General features: G+C 46.3%; 1 long non-coding RNA gene across 1 annotated transcript; it reads left to right on the top strand.

The window, feature by feature from the left end:
* Positions 1-409: 409 nt before the first annotated feature.
* LOC142922691 (uncharacterized) lies at positions 410-19,160 on the top strand. Its single transcript, XR_012940239.1, has 4 exons — positions 410-563; positions 12,967-13,057; positions 16,176-16,298; positions 18,027-19,160. It is a non-coding gene; the product is annotated as an uncharacterized LOC142922691 (long non-coding RNA).
* Positions 19,161-21,302: the final 2,142 nt, after the last annotated feature.

The raw sequence follows: 21,302 nt of genomic DNA, 5'->3' as shown, positions 1-21,302 counted from the left end.
CACTCCTGCTCTGGGGTCTGTCCGGGCCTCTCTAACGGCCAAACTGCCAATGGGAAGCACGTGGCACGAGACGCGGGGGCGGTACAAAGTAACCACGCCCCCGTGACGTCAGAGCCATGAGCTCCTCCCCCTCACACCTGAGCTCCTCCCCCCCTGCTCCCCATGCGCGACCACGCCCCATGGCCCGACATTTCCCTCCCCCTCGCTACCCCCCCTGCCCCCCCCCGCCCCTCCTCGTGACCCCCCTTCCCCCCCCGCCCCTCCACATTCGCAACCCCCCATGCCCCCTCACAACCCCCCATGCCCCCCCTCGCGACCCGCCCCCTCACCCCCCATGCCCCAACCCCCTCCCCTCGTCACCCGCCCCCTCACCCCCCATGCCCCGCCCCCCTCCCCCGCTGCTACTTCCGCTTAGGCCGGGGCCGAGTGGAGGCGGCGCGCGCTGTGGATTGTGGGTGGCGAGCGGCTGATTTGGATTCCAGCTCACGGCCACCGTCAGTGGCTCGCGAAAGCTTCTGAAGCGGCGGCTCGCTGGGCCTCCTCTACGTCGACTCAGCCTGAAGGTGAGAACCTCGCGCGGTGTGTCCACATCAGCAGTGGCGGCGGCGGCGGTGGGGGGAGACAGAGGAGGCGCCTGGCCCACAGCCGTCACGTTCTGCTGAGTTTGCTTCAAGCAGAGCTCGGCCCTGCTGCTGCTGCTGTTGAGAGGCACTCCCAGAGGGCCGTGTGGCTGATGGGAATTATAGTTGTGGTTAAATTATAGTTGTGGTTACAGTTCATAATAACGGTTTTTGGGTTAGATCGCGTTTATTTATAAATGTGTCGTAACCCTCCACCACCCGACACGGCCAATCAGCAAAAAAAGTGTCACGTTGACAAAAGACAAATAATTCACTACTTTAGCCCAGTACTCAAACTGTAAATGTGGATTCACTCTTCAACACACCGGTGGGCTAAAGTAGTGAATTATTTGTCTTTTGTCAACGTGACACTTTTTTTGCTGATTGGCCGTGTCGGGTGGTGGAGGGTTACGACACATTTATAAATAAACGCGATCTAACCCAAAAACCGTTATTATTAATAATATTGGTCGCGAAAGCCTACGTGTTAAACTGTGGTTACAGTTGTTGGTCGTGGTTATTGTTGTGTGGTTGTTATTGTGGTGGTTGTGCAGGTGGTGGCACACGAGTTAACCCATAGCACCAGGGTCTAGCCCTCCTCTTGTACCTAGCCAGGTAGAGCAGTCAACCCATGGCACCTGAGTCTGGCCCGTGGCCTCCTCCTGCACTTAGCCTGGCACAGCCGTCAAACCTTGGCACCTGAGTTATTGTGGGGACATCACCGCCACGTAGTGGTGAATGGCGACAGTTGATGTGTGTGGGCTTGTGTGTGAGTATGATGGTGAATGCGTGAGTATGATGGTGAGTATCATGGCGAGTGTATCATGGTTAGTTAGTAATACTGAGTGTGAGTTTGACTAATTCTCCTCTCTCTCGCTGTCTCTGCTTTCCCCCCTAACTACCTCGCCTGGTGTACAGGAGGTTGTGGGTTCGACCCCGACCCTGATGCCTGCTGTATATTTGGAGTTTGCGTGTCTCTGTCTCTCCCCGTGGTCGTGTGGACTTTTTCTCCGGGTCCTCCGGTTTTTCCCTCCACATTTAGAAACATTCGTTTAAAGTTTTTACTTAAAACTTTCGTGACTGTGATGATGAGCCACTTCGTTGAGCTATCATTGGTGCCAAATCGCTTCTGAAGAAGAGATGTTTAGCTCAGTGGACCTTAGTCTAGTTTTCTCTCTCCTTCCCGAGCACAAAAACAAGCAGGAGCAGGGGTAGGAGCATTCTCCACTTAGTGGTGGTGATGACGCCACGGCGCTTGTGCCAGGATATGTGCACCACAGATATCCATCACATAGAGACCCATAGAGTCATCACACATAGACCTATACACTCACCACGCACATACCCTCAGACTTGCACAGAGAACCATAGACTCACCACAGAGACCCATAGACTCATCAGACAGAGAACCACAGACTCAAACAGATCCACAGACTCGCACAGAGCCCTATAGACTCACCAAACAGAGACATAGACTCACCAAACAGAGACATAGACTCACCAGACAGATACCCATAGACTCAATCGTACCCATACTCACACAGAGACCCATAGACTCACCACAGAGACCCATAGACTCACCACAGAGACCCATAGACTCACCACAGAGACCCATAGACTCACCACAGAGACCCATAGACACATCAGACAGAGACGCATAGACTCACCCCACAAAGACGCATAGACTCACCCCACAGAGACCCATAGACTCAGAGAGAGACCCATAGACTCACCAAACAGACCCATAGAATCACCACATAGAGACCCATAGAGTCATACAAAAACGCATAGACTCATCACACAGAGAACCACCGAATCAAACAGACTCGTACAGAGCCCTATAGACTCATAAAACAGACACACATAAACTCACCACACAGAGACCCACGGACTCTCACAGAGACCCATAGACTCACCACACACAGATCCATCGACTCACAGAGAGCCCCAAGGGCTCGCGTGTGTGGTTATTTAGTTGAAGATGGAGGGGGATTACCAGCCCCTTGCACCCATCCAGAACTCCCTGTTGCCACTGTGTGGCTGCGAGGCGACGTGAGGTTTACAGCTGGTCAGGTTTGGCGCCCCCCCCCCCCCCCCCCCCCAAAATGGCATTTCTCACAACCACCGCCGCGTTATCGACCGTCGCCATTCGCCAATATGTGACAGTGACGTCACCACGGCGCCTGTGCCAGGCCAGGTGCACTTTGAAGCCACGTGAAGTGTCGAAGGCTCGCTGACCGGAGGTCCTGGAACAGACCCAGGTGCCATGGGTTGGCTGACTGAGATGACTGGCAGATGCACCACCTGTACCCCGTACTGTGCCAAATTGCTGCATATTCATCATCCGGTGTTCCGCTCGTTGTTGTGAGCGTCACTCCTCCGTTGTTGGTGGAGGGCGACTGTCTCCAACTGCCCAGTAGAAGCGTCCTTCACGAGCCTCCCCCGCAGAGGCCGATCCCGACACCGCTGGTACCAGTCGTCGGCAAAGCCCACTCAGCTCCATATCCTCCCGTAACGCATCAGTCCGCCTCCACTCCAGCCCATGGCGTTCCCGCCCATCCCCCTCCATCCACCCACATACTCACCTACCGGCTTACTGACGCACTCACCCACTCATATCTGCTCACGCACCCACACATTACATTTTAAATGCAGGCCACGCAAAGCATCGTGATCAGTTTACACCAAAATCTACTCTCAACCACTTAAACCACATATTCGTGAATGATGCGCACCCTAATCTGCCACTACGGTTGTGTGCAGGGTGTTGTGATGTCACGTAGTACGACGTTTCTCCTGGTCCCCCCCTTCTCCGTTATAACGCGCCGTCTATCTATGGCCTCGTCGCATTGGCCTTCATGGACGAGTGGTGATGGTGAAAGATGATTCAGCGGTGGACACTGAATTTACCGGGGCCCCATTTAACGTTTAGGTGACACGGGACACGGTACGTGAAGAACCTTTTATCTTTCGATTTAAAGCTTTCGTGACTGCAATGATTCATCTTCTTTGGTTCTTTCGGTAAAGTCACGTAGAATTAGAATAAAATAATAAATTGATAAAATAAAATAACACAATAATATTCTCACGACGTTTCGGCCACAACACAAGCGGCCTTCATCGGGTGAAGGGACGAGACTGTCTGGTAGGACAACGCTGGAGTGTTGTCCTACCAGACAGTCTCGTCCCTTCACCCGATGAAGGCCGCTTGTGTTGTGGCCGAAACGTCGGGAAAATATTATTGTGTTATTTTATTTTATCAATTTATTATTTTATTCTAATTCTACGTGACTTTACCGAAAGAACCAAAGAAGATGAACCTTTTATCTGTCCTATAAGCAGACTCCTCTGCGTGGGATATTTAACACCTCTTAATGCACAGACAACAGCCAACTCAGCCTCGCCTGCCGGAGGAGCTCACTGATGATCGGACAGTGCCCAGATCTCTCAAGCATCTGTGAGCTACTCGCACACAAAGATCCCCCGTGTAGCCTTTAACAGACTGTTGGGGCAAGTGCTTTATAACATCATCAAAGGGGCGCTGCAATATGATGCAATCCAAATCACCGATCAGAGATTTTCCTATATATGGTCTTTGTTGATCGTGAATCAAGACTAATTGTATTGATTCCACTCAATCGATCCTGCAGCAAGCTCGAAATGTCCGATTTTATCTGCAATATTCTGCGTTTCACAGATCATACAAAGCAACGGTATTGATGCCCGATTTGTATGAGCGAGTGGGTGGCAGGGTGAGTGGGTTTTTGAGTGGGTGAGTGAGGGTGTGGGTGGCTTTAGTAGTTGAGCGGGTGGGTGAGTCAGATAATGAGGCACCGCAGTGGCGAGATGTTAACTCCCTCGCCCAGAATACAGGATGTAATCAATTCGATCCCGACCCTGAAGCCTGTATATTTGGAGTTTTCATCTTCTTCCGTGGTCGCATCGATTTTTTTTATTCCTTGGGATTTGTTTTACACGTAGGCTTTCGCGACCAATATTATCCATAATAGAGGGTTTTTTGGGTTAGATCGCATAAATATATAAATGTGTCGTTAAAACCCACCACCACCCGACACAGCCAACTAGTAAGGGTTGTCACGTAATCAGAACATGCCAATTTATCACTAGTACAGCACACCGGTGTGTTGGAGAGTCAAGCCACAACATTTACAATCTGAGTACAACTTTTCGCCAGTAATTACAACTAGCTTCATCAGGCGACAGCCAGATTTGTGGAGAAGTTAGTCTGTTTCGTTCCTTATAAAGAGGCATAGATGTGGTGACCACACTTTGGCGCTCTTGATGCAAAGTGGGGAGGGGGGGAGAGATTAATGAGTCAACGTACATTATGCATGCGCATTATGTGAACCCTTTGCGCTTGTCCTTCTGGTCCATTGTGTGCATTAAAATAGCCGGGTTTTCCCTCCGCATTTCAAATCAACATGCGTTTAAAGGATTTGAATGCAATAAATGTTTACGTGATAAGCCACTTCGTCGACCTATTATTTGTAACCAGGTCACTTGCTATACCTCTGTGTGCCTTACCTGGTAAAAAAAAAAATGTTTAGTTTCAGTTTATTGGATGGTTGAGTGGGTAGGTGGGATTTTGAGTGCGTGGGTGGGTCAGTTGGAGATTGAGTGGGTGTCAGGGTGAGTGGGTGGGTAAATTGGTGAGTGAGTGTGTTTGAGATCCAGTGGGTGGGTTTGTGAGTGGGTGGGTGAGTAGGTGGCTGAGTCGGAGTGTGGAGTGCCATGGTGGCGAGATGTTAACTGCCTCGTCTTTTATAAACGAGGTCATGGGTTCGATCCCGACCCTGACGTCTGTATATTTAGAGTGAGTGGGTGTGTAGGTGGGTGCATAGGTAAGTTCTTGAGTGAGTGGCTTGGTGTGTTGATGAGTCAGTGGGTTAGTGAATGAGTGGGTTTGTGAGTGGGTGAGTGAGTGTGTGGGTGGCTTTAGTAGTTGAGTTGGTGGGTGAGTCAGATAATGAGGCGCCACAGTGGCGAGATGTTAACTCCCTCGCCTGGTATATTGGAGTTCGTAGGTTCCCCCCAACCCTAAAGCCTGTATACATTTGGAGTTTGCATCTTCTCCCCATGGTCGGGTGGAATTTTCTCCGGGTTCTCCGGGTTGTCCCTCCGTATTTAGAAACATGCATTTATAGAATGTGGCTGCTATAACGTTCTACGTGAAAAGCCACTTCATTGAGCTGTTATTTGTGGGCAGATTGCTTCTGATAAAGATTTATATAGCTGTGGGCCTTACCTGGAAAAAAAAATCGTTTTAGTTCAGTGTTTTTTTATGATTGGCTGGGTGCGTGGGTGAGTGGGTTGGTGTGTGGGTGGGTGGATGAGTGGATGGGTGAGTAGCTGGATGCATGAGTGTGAGTTATAGATTGAGAGAATGGCTTGGTGAGTGTGTGAGTGGCTCGGTGGTTGAGTTTGTGGGTGGTTGAGTAAGTAGCTGGTTGAGTAAGTGGCTGGTTGAGTTAGTGGGTGGTTGAGTTCATGGGTTGTTGAGTTAATGGGTGGGTATTTGAGTGGATGGGTGTGTGGGTTCATGGATGGGAGAGTCGGACAATGGAGCGCCATTGTGGTGAGATGCGAGCCACTTCACCTGGAAAACAGGAGGTTGTGGTTTCGATCTCGACCCTTCTGCCTGTATATTTGGAGTTTGCACGTTCTCCCCTTGGTCGCATGGATTTTTCTCCATGTCCTCCGGGTTTTCCCTCTGCATATAAAATCAACATGCATTTATAGGATTTGGCTGCAATAAATGTCTACGTGATAAGCCACTTCGTTGGCCTATCATTTGTAACCAGGTCACTACTGAAAGTGATGTACAGTATATAGCTCTGTGACCCTTACCTGGTAAAATAAAATTAGTTTAGTTTATTGGCTGGGTTGGTGAATGGGTAGGTGGGTTGTTGTGTGCTTGGGTTGGTGGGTTAGAGATTGAGTAGTTGTCAGGGTTGAGTGGGTTTGTTGTGAGTGGGTGGGTGAGTGGGTGGCTACGTCAGATAGTGGAGTGCCATTGTGGCGAGATGTTAACTTCCTCGTATTTTATGCAGGAGGTTGTGAGTTCAATCCCGACCCTGACGCCTGGAAATTTGGAGTGTGCATGTTGTTCCTGTGGTCGCGTGACATTTAATCAGAGTTCTTCGGGTTGTCCTGCTGCATTTAGACACATGCATTTATAGAATTTAGCTTCTACGTGAAAAGCCACTTCATTGAACTGCTATTTGTGGTCACGTGGCTTCTGAAAAATATCTATTTTGCTGTGGGCCTGACCTGGTAAAATAAAAAAAAATATTTAACATTTAGTTTAGTTTGTGGATAATTGGGTGGGTGGGTGAGTGGGCAAGTGCATGGGTGAGTGCCTGGGTGGGTTTATGGGTACTGAGTGGCTGGGTGAGTCAGTGCCTGGATGCATGTGACGGTGGGTATTTAAGTGAGTGGGTGACTGTGTGGGTTAGTGGGTGGGAGAGTCATATAGTGGGGGGCCACAGTGGCGATATGTTAACTACCTCGCCTCGTATACAGAAGGTTGTGGGTTCGATCCTGAACCTAATGCCTGTAGATTTCCCTCCACATTTAGAAACATGTATTTAGAGGAGTTGGTTGCTATAAATGTATACATGATAAGCCACTTTTTTGAGCTATAATTTTTGGCGATGGTGCTTCTGAAAACGATATTTATAGCTCAGTGGGCCTGACCTGGTAAAATAAACCTGGTTGAGTTAGTGGGTGGTTGAGTTAATGGGTGGTTTAATTATTGGGTGGCTTTATTATTGTTTGGTTGAGTGATGGGTGGATGATTAGTTATTTGGGTAGTGGGTGATTTGGTGAGTCGGTGAGTGGCTGAGGGAGTGGGAGGTGGTTGGGTGAGTGTGTGGGTTAGAAATGGAGTGGGTGGCAGGGTGAGTGGATGTGTAAGTGGGTGAGTGAGTAGGTGAGTGGCTGGGTAATTAGGTGAGTGGCTCGGTAAATTATTGAGCAGCTGGGCGAGTAGGTGAGTGTATGGGTGAGTGTGGGTGGGTATGTGGTTGGGTGAATGAGTGTGTGGGAAGGAGGTTAGGTGGGTAGTGGGTGGGTTATACATTGAGTGAGTGCGTTAGTGACTGGGTGAGTGAGTGGGCAGGTGGGTGGGTGAGTGAGTGGGCAGGTGGGTGGGTGAGTGGGTGGGTTAGCAATTGAGTGGCTCGGTGAGTGAGTGCTGGGTCGGTGAGTGGGTGAGTAGGTGAGTGTGTGGGTGTTAGTTAGTGGGTGGGTGATTGATGGGGTGGGTGTGTGAGTGAGGAGATGGGTGGGTGGGTTGGTGAGTGCATGAGGGAGTAAGTGGGTGGTTGGGCGAGTGCATAAGTGAGTGGGTCAGTGAGTGGGTGTGTGGGTGTGTGTAGATTAGTTTGGTATGAGATTGAGTGGGATGCTGGGTGAGTGGTTGAGAAGATAGGTGGGCAAGTTAATGAGTGAGTGGGTGGGTTAGTGGAGGGGTGAGTGACGGGTTGGGTGAGTGAGTGAATGGGTGAGTGACGGCTGGGTGGGTAATTTAACATGGGAAGTTGAGTGGGTAAGTTAGCGTGTAAGTGAGTGGATGGCTGAGTCAGAGAGTGAGGCGCCAAGGTGGTGAGATGTTCACTATTTTGCCTAGTATACAGGAGGTGGTAGATTCGATCCCGACCCTGTCGCCTGTATATTTGGAGTTTGCAAGTTCTCACCCGTGGTCGCCTGGATTTTGTTCTAGATACTCAGGGTTTTCCCTCTGCATTTAGAAGCAACATGTGTTTAGAGGATTTGGCTGCAATAAATGTATCTGTGATAAGCCACTCGTATATCTATCATTTGTAGCCAGGTCTATTCTGAAAAGGATCTATATAGCTTAATGGGCCTTGCCTGGTGAAATAAAAAGTAAATTTCAGTTTAAAGCTTTCATGACTGCAAGGATTCATCTTCTTGGTTCTTTCGGTAAAGTCACGTAGAATGGGAATAAAATAATAAAATTAAATAAGACAATAAAATTCTCACGACGTTTTGGCCACAACACAAGTGGCCTTCTTCAAGTGAAGAGACAGGTCTGTCCGGAAGACAGAGCTTGAATGAACGCTGACATGCAAGGACCGCGTCTATTAAGCTGTGTGGGCGGAGTTAAAATATGAATTTGCATGTTACCTGCATCACCTCCGGAGAGGAGGAGGGAGGGGGCTGGGAACACAGGCAGAGAGGAAACAAGAAAAGGGGCAAGTGCAACAGCCAAGGTGCGCTGTTGTGTCCTGAGTTGCCTTATGACTATGCTGTAAACTGGACTACTATATAATACAATATTATACCTTCCAATCTAAACTACATTGTATAACATCATATCATAGACAAATTCCACTTTTGAATTATACAATGCGTTACTTTACACTACCCTATACTTTAGATTATAAACTATTAGACTTGTGATATTACACTGTCTTATTCTATGAACCCAACTATATACCACACTGATGTATATTCATTATGCAATTACGATGCTATATATTGCCTTATGAGTTATGTTAAACATTACAATGTTATACTATTAATTATTATACTACATGTTGTAAACCATACCATTGACCGTGGTGTGAGAAGTATTAAGAGGCAGTGCCAGCGAAAGGGCTGCGGTCTGAAAATCACCATAAAATACAATCAATTAAGAACCGAAATGGTTTAAAACATCTTTCCAATGGTTACTAAGCCAGAATCCATCTTCTCGGTTGAAATTGTATCTGTGCTTGTATATGTGGATGGCCTCATGAACGAATCTCTCATGGTAGCCGGTTGGCTTGCAAAGAACCTCTGTCTTGGAGAAGTCAATGTCATGTGAGCCCACTGAATTATAACAGTGATCTGCCACGGCAGAGGAGTTCGTCCTACCGTGTTTCAAGTCTGCTTTATGTTCGCGGATGGGGTCTGATATATGTCGTGTGGTTTCTCCAATGTAGCTGCTACCACAGACGCACTTTAGTTTGTAAACGCCCGGGTACTGTATGTCTGGAACCACATCCTTTACAGATGGAACCAGATCACGGATTTTTTTGTACTGTGTTGAATTGGACCTGGATTTTGTGTTTATTCAGGATTTTGGAGATATTTTTGTGACCCCCGCAATGTACAGTGAGGGAAAAAAGTATTTGATCCTCTGCTGATTTTGTACGTTTGCCCACTGACAAAGAAATGATCAGTCTATAATTTTAATGGTCGGTTTATTTGTGGTGAAGGTTGTTTTGAAAACGAGCTACGTAGCTCATTGGGCCTAACCTGGTAAAATAAACATAATTTAGTGTGTAGGTGAGTGGGCGGTGGGTGAGTGAAATATTGGGTTAGAGATATAGGTGGGTGGCTTGCTGAGTGGGTGAGTGGCTCGGTGGTTAAGTTAGTGGGTGGTTGAGGTAGTGGGTGGTTTAATTAATAGGCGATTTAGTTTGTGAGTGGTTGAATTATTGGGTGGTTGACTGATGGGTGGGTGAATAATTCCGTGGTAATGGGTGAGTAGATGAGTGGGCGGGTGGTTGGGTGAGTGGGGGATTAGAAATTGAGTGGATTGCAGGGTAAGTGGATGTGTAAGTGGGGTGGGTAAGTAGGTGAGTGGCTGAGGGAGTGGGCAGCTGGTTGGGTGAGTGGGTGGGTTAGGAATTGAGTGGGTGGCAGAGTCAGTTGATGTGTAAGTACTGGGTGAGAAGGTGAGTGGCTCATTGAGTAAGTGAGTGGATGGGCGAGTAGGTGAGTGGATGGATGAGGGAGTGAGTGGGTGGGTGAATTAGTGGGTGGGTGAGTGGATGTTTGGGTGGGTGGATGAGTGAGTGAGTGTGTGGGTGAGTGAGTGAGTGAGTGTGTGGGTAGGTGGTTAGGTGGTTAGTGTGTGGGTTATAAGTTGAGTGGGTTAGTACCTGAGTGAGTCGGCGGGTGGGTTGGTGAGTTCGTTGTTGGATGAGTGGGTGAGTATTAGTGGGTAGGTATGTAGGTGAGTGATTGACTGTGTGGGTGGGTGAGTGAGTGAAGAGATGGGTAGGTGGGTTGGTTGGTGGGTGCGTGAGTGAGTAAGTGGGTGCGTGAGTGCATAAATGGGTAGGTGAGTGAGTTAGTGGGTATGAGATTGCGTGGGTGGTTGGGTGAGTGGTTGAGAATTAATTTTGATGAGTTAGTGGGTGGGTGAGTCGGTGAGTGAGTGGTTGGGTTAGCGTATGGGTAAGTGAGCAAGTGGTTGGGTGAGTGTGTGGGGTAGTGAGTGATTGAATAAGTGGGTGAGTGAGGGGCTGGGTGGTTGGCTTGGCTAGTGAGATTGTGGGTGGGTAAGTGAATGGGTGAATGGGTGTATTGGTCGGTGAGTGTGTGAGTAAGTTAGTCGGCACGTGATTGAGCGGGTGGCTGGCTGAGTGCGGGAGAAGATGGGTGGGTGAGTTAGTGGGTAGGTGAGTTGGTGCGTGGTTGGGTGAGTGAGGGGGTGGTTGGGTGAATGGGGGAGTGACTGGTGGGTGGGTAAGTTAATGTGGGAGGTTGAGTGGGTGAGTTAGTGTGTAATTGGGTGAGTGGGTCAGAGAGCGGGGTGCCACTATGGTGAGATATTAACTACCTCACTAAGTATACAGGAAATCGTGTATTCGATTCTGACCCTGCTGCCTGTATATTATGAGTTTTAATGTTTTGCCTGTGTCTTCGTAGATCTTTCTCCGGGTCCTCCAGATTCATCCCTCCCCATTTAGAGTCAAGATTTGTTTAGAAGAAATGTCAGCTTGATAAGCCACTTCGTTCACGTATCAGTTGTAGCCAGATCACTTCTAAAATGTTTTATATAGCTCTGTGGGGCTTACCTGGTAAAATACAAAATAGTTTAGTTGTAGTTTATTGGATGGGTGATTGGGTAGGTGGGTAGTTCGGTGCGTGGGTGGGTTAGAGGTTGAGTAGGTGGCAGGATGAGTGGGTGGGTGAGTAGATAAGTGGCTGGTGAGCAGGTGGGTGGATGAGTGCATGAGTTATAGATTAAGTGGGTGAATGGGTCAGTGTGTGATTTGGGGCATGAATAGGTGATTGGGTGGGTTAGTGGAGTGTTGAGTGAGTGGGTCGTTGAGTTAGTGAGTGGGGGGTATGCAGGTGGGTTCGTAGGTAAGTGGTTAAGTGAGTGGCTGGGTGTGTTGATGAGTGAGTGGGTTTCGCGATTAAGTGGGTGCCACGGTGATTGGGTTCATGAGTGCTTGGCTGGGTGTTTGAGTGGGTGGGTGGGAGGCTGAGTCAGAGTGGAGCGCCAGGGTAGCGGAATGTTAACTCCCTCGCCATTTGTATAAGACATCGTGGGTTCGATCTCGATCGTGACGCCTGTATATTTGGAGTTTGCATGTTCTCCCTGTGGTTGCATGGATTTTTCTCTGGGACCTCCGAGTTTTTCATGCATATTTAGAAATATACATTTAGAGGCTTTGGCTGCTATAAATGTCCACGTGATAAGCCACTTCTTTGAGCTATCATTTGTTTGCCACGTCGTTTCCGACAAGGATCTATATAGCTCAGTGGGCCTTGCCTGGTGAATTTAAAATAATTCAATTGTAGTTGAACTATTTTAAGTGAATAGGTGGATGAGTGGGTCGGTGGGTTGGTGAGTGGCTGGTTTAGTAAGTGAGAGGTTGGATGAGTGGGTGGGTGGTTGAGTTGTTGGTTTAGAGATTAAGTACGTGGCAGGGTGAGTGAGTGGGTGGTTGAGTTGTTGGTTTAGAGATTCAGTACGTGGCAGGGTGAGTGAGTGGGTGGCTTTACGAGTGGGTGGGTGGGTGGATAAGTCAGAGAATGGGGCGCCATGGTGGCTAGGAGATGTTAACTGCCTCGCCTGGTATATTGGACTTCGTAGGTTCGATCCCGACCTTGACGCCTGCTGTATATTTTAAGTTTGCATGTTCTCCCCGTGGTCGTGCAGATTTTTCTCCGGTTTCTCCAGTTTTTCCCTGCACATTTAGAAACATGAGTATTTTGAGCATTTGGCTGCTATACATTTCCATGTGATAAGCCACTTCGTTAGGCTATCATTTGTGGCCAGGTCGGTTCTGAAAAATAGCTCTGGTAATATAAAAAATGGTTTCATTTATAGTCTACATAGGATTGACTTCCCAGGAAGTAACACTCATTGTATAAACCCCAGAAGAATATTGTTTTGAGTCACCTAAACCAGAATGTGAACTGATATATTCGTATTTTCAAGCGAGGTTCTTGGCCACAGACCACCTGGACAAATATGATGTAGTTTAGTTTGCATATGAATTATTACTTGGGGTTTGTTGACATGATAAAGTTAATGTTTTCTTTGACAGGTCTATTGTGTTGTACACTCTGACAGGGGCTCAGGCTTGTTGGGGCAGCATCTGGCTGAAATGCACCTTCACAACAGGAAGATTGGAGAGAGGCTTCACAAGGAAGAGAAACTATCGGTATTGAATCATGAAAATGTAAAACATGTGGAAAACTAGGCCCACCGATCCAACCCTAGCATCATGTCAACTATGTATTATGTTGACATTCCTTCGCACTGAGAGTAGGCATGCTAATCGGATCTAATGAATATGTGTAAACAGGCGATTTGTGTGTAAACAAACACACATTTCATACAGCTGTTTATTAATCGTAAAAATCAAGCGATTGAGCTAGTGAATGAGATAGACACATGCTGTCATTATTTCATACATGAACACAACTAGCCAGCCAGCGGTCATGCTTTTCCACACCTAATCACATTCATCTCTTTGTTTTAGCCATCTTTGTGATGAAGGGAACTGTATTGTTCATGTGTGTGCAATGTACTTTTCAGAATATGAATTATGTTGGGTAATATATGAATTATGGCTATTAAAAGTATCTGTATTTAAGTCCATCAGGGCAAACTCTTCTGCAAAGGAGACTTAGAGCATTCAACATTGCGTCCCTTTATATTTTTGCTAATCGCAATATTTTTCGATTTAAAGCTTTCGTGACTGCAGGGATTCATATTTTTGTTTCTTTCGGTAAAGTCACGTGGAAGGGAAATAATAAAATAATACAAATAAAACATTATATAATAAAATTTTCACGAAGTTTCGACCACAACGCAAGCAGACGTCCTCAGATGAAGAAACAGAGCTGTCGGAAAGACAGCGTCTTAATGAACGCTGGGTAGTGTTCATTAAGACGCTGTCTTTCCGACAGCTCTGTTTCTTCACCTGAGGACGGCTGTTTGCGTTGTGGCCGAAATGTCGTGAGAATTTTATTATATTATGTTTTATTTGTATTATTTCCCTTCTACGTGACTTTGCCGAAAGAACCAAGAATATAATCGCAATATGTTCAGGAGATAAATGTCAAGGTCTGCTAGCCAAAAGAAGGTTTTAGGAGAGAGTTCATGTAGTTTTGCTATTCATTCATTAAAGGGCAATAGAGTAAATGCTAAAATAAATGTTTTCAGCTAATTATTTATATACGCTAGATTTACAAGTCTATAATGTACAGAAAATACCATGGTTGGCCAGACCATTGCTCGGCATCTGCATGTGGCTCCTGGGCAGTTCAAGTGTGGCTCTGCAGAGGCGCTGCTAATTTGTAACTCTTCAATTTAACTTTATATGAAGTGAGAACAATCTGGTATCGGAGGCAGGCCATGAGTACTCCCAGGGCACTGAGATTTCTAAAGTCAAAATTCCACAGCCAGTCGACACGAGTCAACTTCTGTATGGCTAATCTTTATCTCTTGTGGCTCCCGCGGCCATCTGAAGATTATGGTATGCTGCTGGTAGGGTCAGGAAAGTTGGTCACCCTTGGTATATATCTGTATATGCGTTGATGATTTTGTGCAATGTTCAGCTGCTCCGTCACGACAGGGGTCCCAGTCAGTTTGAGACTGCTAAATTAAGGTTCTCATGTGTTTTACAGATTTTGATAAAAATTTCAGTCTTGAATTTCTCCCAACAGGTATAGACCCTGGGCAGGAGGATGTAGAGTATGTGGGTTTCATACGGCTATATGCTGTGGTTACATCCCACATGTGATCTCCGCTTTAAAGTCATGAAACTGGTTGTAGCCCATTTAAATTTGAATATACCCGTTTAACACGTAGGCTTTCGCGGCCAATATCATCCATAATATCGTTTTTTTTTGGGTTAGATCGTTGAAATATAAATTTGTCGTTAAACCCGCCACCGACAGCCAATTCGTAAGGTTTGTCACATAAACAGAACATTCCAATTCGTGAAGGGCTCACAAGTGACGTCATCACATCTATCCCTCCAAGGAATGAAACAGGAGGATTTCTCTATGATTTTGGCTGTCCACCTAATGATGATAGTTGTAAATACCAGCGAAACGTCATACTCAGATTGTAAATGTTGTGGATTTTCTCTCCAACACTTCGGTTTGCTGTTCAAGTAGCGGATTGGCATGTTCCGTTTACGTGACAACCTTACTAATTAGCTGTTAGGTGGTGGTAGGTTTAACGGCTCATTCATTTTTATGCGATCTAACCCAGAAAAAACTATGTTATAGATTTAATATACCCTTTTGTTGAAGGACAGCCTGGGTGACCAAAGTTTTATAGGAACGGCAATAATGTTTACTTGATTAAATTAGTTTTATCATGGAGCGGTGAAATCAGCTGTTGTTCAGATGTCAGTCTAATTAGTATTACATCGTAGAAATATGAGAGTCCTTTGTGTAATATTCTATTAACCACTGATGATGGTAACATTGGTTTAAGGTTACATTTTAAGAAGAACTAGATTGGCGTACATTTTATCTTGTGCAAGTACACAAATTTATAAAACAATATATTTGATAAAAAAATGCATATATTTTCTTCCATTGCACACAGTTGTACCATTGATAACAGGGCACACAGTTACAACTGACATCACCAGATATCACTGAAGTTCCCTCAGAGATCGATCTTGCATAACCAGTGTTCACGTAATCAGTTATGTTTTCGCTAATTACCAATTACACTCAGCCGGGTTTGAGAGACTTGTATGAATGTATGTTGAACTTCCTTTCCACCGTACATAGCCAACCGTGCTAAACGGAGGTGTGGGAATTAAGCGCAGAACCTATCGTTAGGATCAATGCTGTTGTAATTTTTTTATGAGGATATCAATTGGTGGCTAAAATGAGATGTTCAAAGACTACAGCATGATAATCGGTACATAACATGAGTGTCGAATTATGTCTTAAGAATTACCCAGCCATTTGTACGTAAAATTCAACGTTTCTGGGTGACATCTTAAGTCCGTGTTCTTCATTGCAAGGCCCGTGGGCCGGTGGCAGTCCCTGGTGTCCTTTTTACTGCGACCCCTGACGTGCAGTCCCCGACAATACACACAAGTGAAAACACCCCATCATGCTGTCAAACCCCCCAATGGTTTCAAATGTGAGATGGCTCTTTCACTGATAATGTCTTATTCGCGAAAGTGGCCCCCCTCCGAAAATGAGTGAATATCACTGTTTTAGGTCAAGGATTGGCCAAATAAAGTAGGTATTATTTGCTTATGTTTCTAAATGTCCGTAATAAAACTATATTTATGCCACCAGCTGAATGAGTGGCAGGAGGACTGGGTGACGTTCTTCTCACGGCAGCAACTGCAGCTTCAGCTGGACATGATAGAGAAGGACTACGGTGAACGGGAAACCCGCGAGCTCTGGTCTCGGCTTCAGGTTCGTAAGCTGTTTCACTCTCGCCCTTAACCCTTTCCTGTTCCGAGACGACTGCTCATTTCAGGATGGGTCTCGTTCACCACCGAATCTCGGAACCCGCAAGCGGTTCAGCGGTAATTTTATTTAGAGAGGCATAGCGCCGTTGTTTTTAAAGACATTGTACTCGCCGCAGAGCACCGTAGCAACAGGACAGCACTCTATTATAGCTGGTACCAAACTGTGCTACACACGTTCCCGCACGGCCTTGTGGGATCCTCGGTACTAATAAAGTTAATTAATATTTACTTCCTATTACGTTCCGATGACGTACACGAGATTCAGCGGTGAACGGGATGCACCCCGCAACTTGCGGTCATCTCTGAGCAGGAAAGAGTTAATACATGCAGCAGTGTAGCTCATCATGTGCACAGCCATATGGGAAACCCATTTGATCGCAGTGGGTTTTCGAGGTGACTTTAAAGGTAAAGTGGTGTTTCACACGCAGGCTTTCGCGACCAATATTATTCATGATAAAGTTTTTTTTGGCTTAGATCGCCCATTAGTAATGTTTCTGACATGAACAGAACGTGCCATTTATGTTATTGCTTCGGCACTCTGGTGTGTTAGAGAGGAAACGCGGAACATTTTAAAATGAGTACGACCTTTCGCTGGTGATTACAACCAGCATCATCAAGCAATTGCCAGAAGCGTTCTGACTTCTGGCAATTGCCTCATTGCAATTGGAGGTGGGTGTACGACGCATGTAAATTTATGCGATCTAACTCGAAAAAAACGTTATCATGAATAAAGCGGTGTTGTTTTTTGCGTGGTGTGCAGCTTCGGTTGGGGGATTTTTTCCGGGACGTAGAGGTGGTTCTGGCACTGCTCCACAGTGATATATGGACTGGGAATGCTGCAGAGATTAATGAAGGGCCCGTCATCTTTGACCCAGCCTCCTTCTATGGGCACTCGGAGTACGAGCTTGCCATCGCTGGGTACAAAAAAAAGCTACAAACAACCAAAACAATAGCAGCAACTGCCGTTCACTGCCCTGTCTGTGGCATGCAAGGTTCATTCGTATAACCTCAGTGTGGCAAGGGCTGGCTCATTTAATAAATAACAGAGACCAGGTAGAGTTGTGGTTGAGATGTCTACATGCTGAGGTCTCCACCCTCTCTATTTGCTAACTTACAAAGACTCATCCTTCCTTGCTAAGGCGTTTTGGGCAAATCCTGTTAAAGCTGATACAGTCAACAAAACAATAGTGGAACGATAAAACTCTTACTTATCCACGGCACTTGAGGATGCTTGAATGTTCCAGAAACACAGTTTGTCGAACAAGGAACCCCTGGTTCAGAGACAAGTTGCCACTGATGTGCTTTACCAGAAATCCAAGCTGAAGATAATTCATTACACGTCAAATGGAATTCAAACCCTCAGAGCTGGGATATGCTTCAGTGAACAAAAACACATTTGACATGATGTTTACTGTGCAGCCATTGGTGACCAAGTTGAGACCACAGCATTCCTGCACTTAATTCGCAGGAACGTTTGTTGATAGATGGCTCACTGAATTTTGAATGGAGGACCTCAATGGCATTGGCTCGGTGCTCTGACATTGAAATTAACCTCGAGCCACTCAATTACCTGCATTACGTTGAATTTGTTAAAATGTGTTCATTGTTATGTTGTTCGTGCTGGAACAGCAGCATTGTAAGATTTTGAATGTTTGGTGTTGTTTGGGTACAGGATGTTCCAGGAGCTTTAGCTCTACGCTTCACTCATCCTACCACGCTCTCATCCCAAAGTCACAAGGCTTCGGCAAGAACCAGAAGCTCTAGCAACTCTTCCACTACCTGAACCACTGGAATTACTTTGGGACAGGATACCGAGGGTAATCCATCTCCACCATGCGCAGTCTCCTCAAGTGAATGAACGGTGCAGGAAATCGTGGGCTATGGTGTATAACTATAAAAATTCTTATCGGCCATGATATACATTGTTGAATAAAGGCCTTCCCTAAGCCACCAAATAAATCTCACAAAACTAGTCCATTTAATTGCTGTGCAATGCCCTAGGCATTCCACGTGAGTGTGACCGGGGGTCCCTTTGTTCCGCATCCTGGCCATGATATCTGCGCGAAAACTGGGTCAGTTAATGTTAGAATCAGAATCTTTAATTAGGCTGGACGAATCTGATGAGCTATGAAGCTCTTTTTTTCACAGATGTCCAGTCGGGGCGAGTCAGAAAGTTACAACAACAAACAGCAATACAAACAGATAGGAGGGCAAAGTAAAGGAACGCGAAGCAAATTTTGACTTAAAACTTTCGTGACTGCAGGAAATCATATTCTTGGTTCTTTCGGTAAAGTCACGTAAATAGAAAACAAAAAACAATAAAATAAAGACCACTTGTGTTGCGATTGAAACGTCCTGGGTTTTTTGCTTTTATTATTTTCAATTTATTTTTTATTTGTTATTTTTTATTTAATTTGAATTTTATTTCTTGTTTTCTATTTACGTGACTTTACCAAGAATATGAACGCTAAGCAAGTCATGAAATGAAAATATATAAGAGTTCAAATTGCATTAGTGCATCAATTCCTGCCAAATTTTTTTATCACCAAATGCCATTTTGGGCAAGGCAGCATAACAAAAACAATCCCAGATGTTTGGCTAGTACCAGTTACAGTGTATGTTTTTGTTGTTGTTTTGCTATGGGAGTAAACCCATGCAGAGAAAGGGACCAGAATTAGGAAAGCGATGCCAGGCACTCCTTCAGAAGATGCCATGCACGGGCGTGACCACTGCACCACCCTGACGCCCAAACAAATGTAATTCAAATAATCTACAATACTGGAAAAATAAACCCTATTAGTATCAACCGAATGTCTGGACAATCTGACCCCCTCTACACAAGTAACAGTTGAGAGTCAACGCTGTGATGTTGTGCGATTGGTGCAAGCGACCCATCGTTGTGTTTTAATGTTGAGCGGTTAAACTTGCACTGTTGTGGGGTGAGGTCAAGTCCGATGGCTGCTTCCAGCGGTGTCAAGGTGAGCGTTTTGAAGAGGCTCGCGAAGGATGATACTTGGCAGTTGGGCGCAGTCTCCCTCCATTAACAACAGAGGACAGAGGAGCGACGCTCACAACAATTGGCTGAGCACTGGGCGTATACAACGCATGAAGTCGGCAGCAAGTTTATCTCAGGGAGTTGACCCGCACACGACAACTGGGTCTGTCCCGCGTGTTCACGCTATAACGCGGTTGCCTTCATTTAGGGAACGCGCACCGCCATAAGGCGACTTGTGAGCAGTCGACACCGAACTACTTTCTTGAGCTGCGCGGTTGAGCGAGACGAGACGGTAACGCGGCGGCGTCCCCTCAAGTTGTTTGTAACCCAATTCTGACTGCGCTTGGACATTCATTACGGGGGAAATAGTTTTCGCTTAGCGCGGCACTTTTCAGGAACGCATCTACTGCGTTAAACGAGGACCCGTCGTACAGGTGCTGTGCACACTGTACTGGGAATCAAAATCTGTTTTGACCCTGGAGAAATCCGAAGCGCTATCAAGCTCTCACTCACAGGTGTCCAGTAAAAGGCGGTGGGGGGGTCACCAAGTGACACGCAGCTTGACCGTGGAGTAGACCGCGAGGACGCCAACGTCGCCTAGGCAACGCCGCCCCCCCGCCCCTCTGGCTCTGCCTGCCTCGCTCTGTGCACGTGAGGTGCCAACCACGTGACGCGGGCCACTGCGCGCGTTGCGTCACCGCTCACCGTGGGGGGCCCCTCCGCTACGTCCACATCGTACAGTCGCACATTCATTACTAGTTACTCTTAATCATGTTTATGGTCATCGTCATTAAAGGTGAGTTTAATAATAATACCACTACTACACAATGTGTGCATTAATATATACGGCATGAATAAAATGCACCTGTAAATATCCTAAGTAAGTTTGACCTGACATTATTGCACAACAATTGCCCAGCCACCGTGGGATGTTTATCCTCCAATGTGTAACTGGCTCTGACCTGACTTATATAAAAGTGCAGCTCTGCAATTGCTTGGTCACACCACCGCTGGTGAAAAGACTTTCATGAGAGCGAACTCTTTACGAGTATTTGGTCTACTTTTCCATATAACAATAGGTTTTACCCTTTCTGGCAATACAACAGGTGTCAAGATGTTAAAACACCAAACAGAATCCTCATTCAAGGAATCCTGTCTGCATTAACCACACGTACTTGTGGTGAACATGCAAACATGCTCTGATAATATATGCATTGTCTTTGAAACTGATTAGTCCACACCAGGAAGGTCCCATATTCTACTTTTCCACGTTGACCAGATGTGTTGGAAGAGCCGGCTGAAAGCCACACTTTGCTGCATCACACGTGACTTGCCGATCAGCTAACTGTGGTGTACCCATTTAGCGACCTATGGTCTGTGAGTTCAGTTTACTAACCATTAACAGCATGGCAGCTTTCTAATTGGCTTGTGTGACAATTAACCCATGTCATTATCTCTTGCACAGCCTGAAATAAGTTTTGGCGTCAGGGATGGAAATTATGACTCACCCACCTGCACCTGCCTTGTGCTCCCAGACACCTAAGGACCTTACTACCGCTGTGAGAAATTGACGGGCGTAGACTGCTGCATGGCGATGATGTATTCACGTCGTTCCTGCTGTTTTCCTCTTTTGCTAGGTGATGCAATTGGTGTGCCAACACCTCCAGATGCAGTTCCTGAAGGACGTGGGCATTCGGGACATGTTCGTTTTGCCTGTGATGAATGAGTTTGTCCAAACACACAGGGAAGTCAGCTTGTTCATCGAGGTGCGTTTCCCATGTTTATTTCACTCGATTGGTCGTCTGTTTGCAAGGTCATGCTCTGCCCAGAGGTCACCCACTGAGATTTTTTTTTACCGTAACATTACCGTCACTTGGGTTTGGTGATCGATTCAACAGGGCAAAAATATTTGTAAGAAGCGTAAACATGGCAACGTGATCATTGTCAGACCAC

Source organism: Petromyzon marinus, unplaced genomic scaffold, assembly GCF_048934315.1.
Source record: "Petromyzon marinus isolate PM22_M1 ecotype Great Lakes invasive population unplaced genomic scaffold, UKy_Petmar_22M1.pri1.0 PM_Scaffold_14, whole genome shotgun sequence".
In the NCBI taxonomy this organism is placed as follows: domain Eukaryota; kingdom Metazoa; phylum Chordata; class Hyperoartia; order Petromyzontiformes; family Petromyzontidae; genus Petromyzon; species Petromyzon marinus.
Note: the sequence above shows the minus strand (reverse complement) of the source record. Positions and strands in the feature narration are given on the sequence as shown.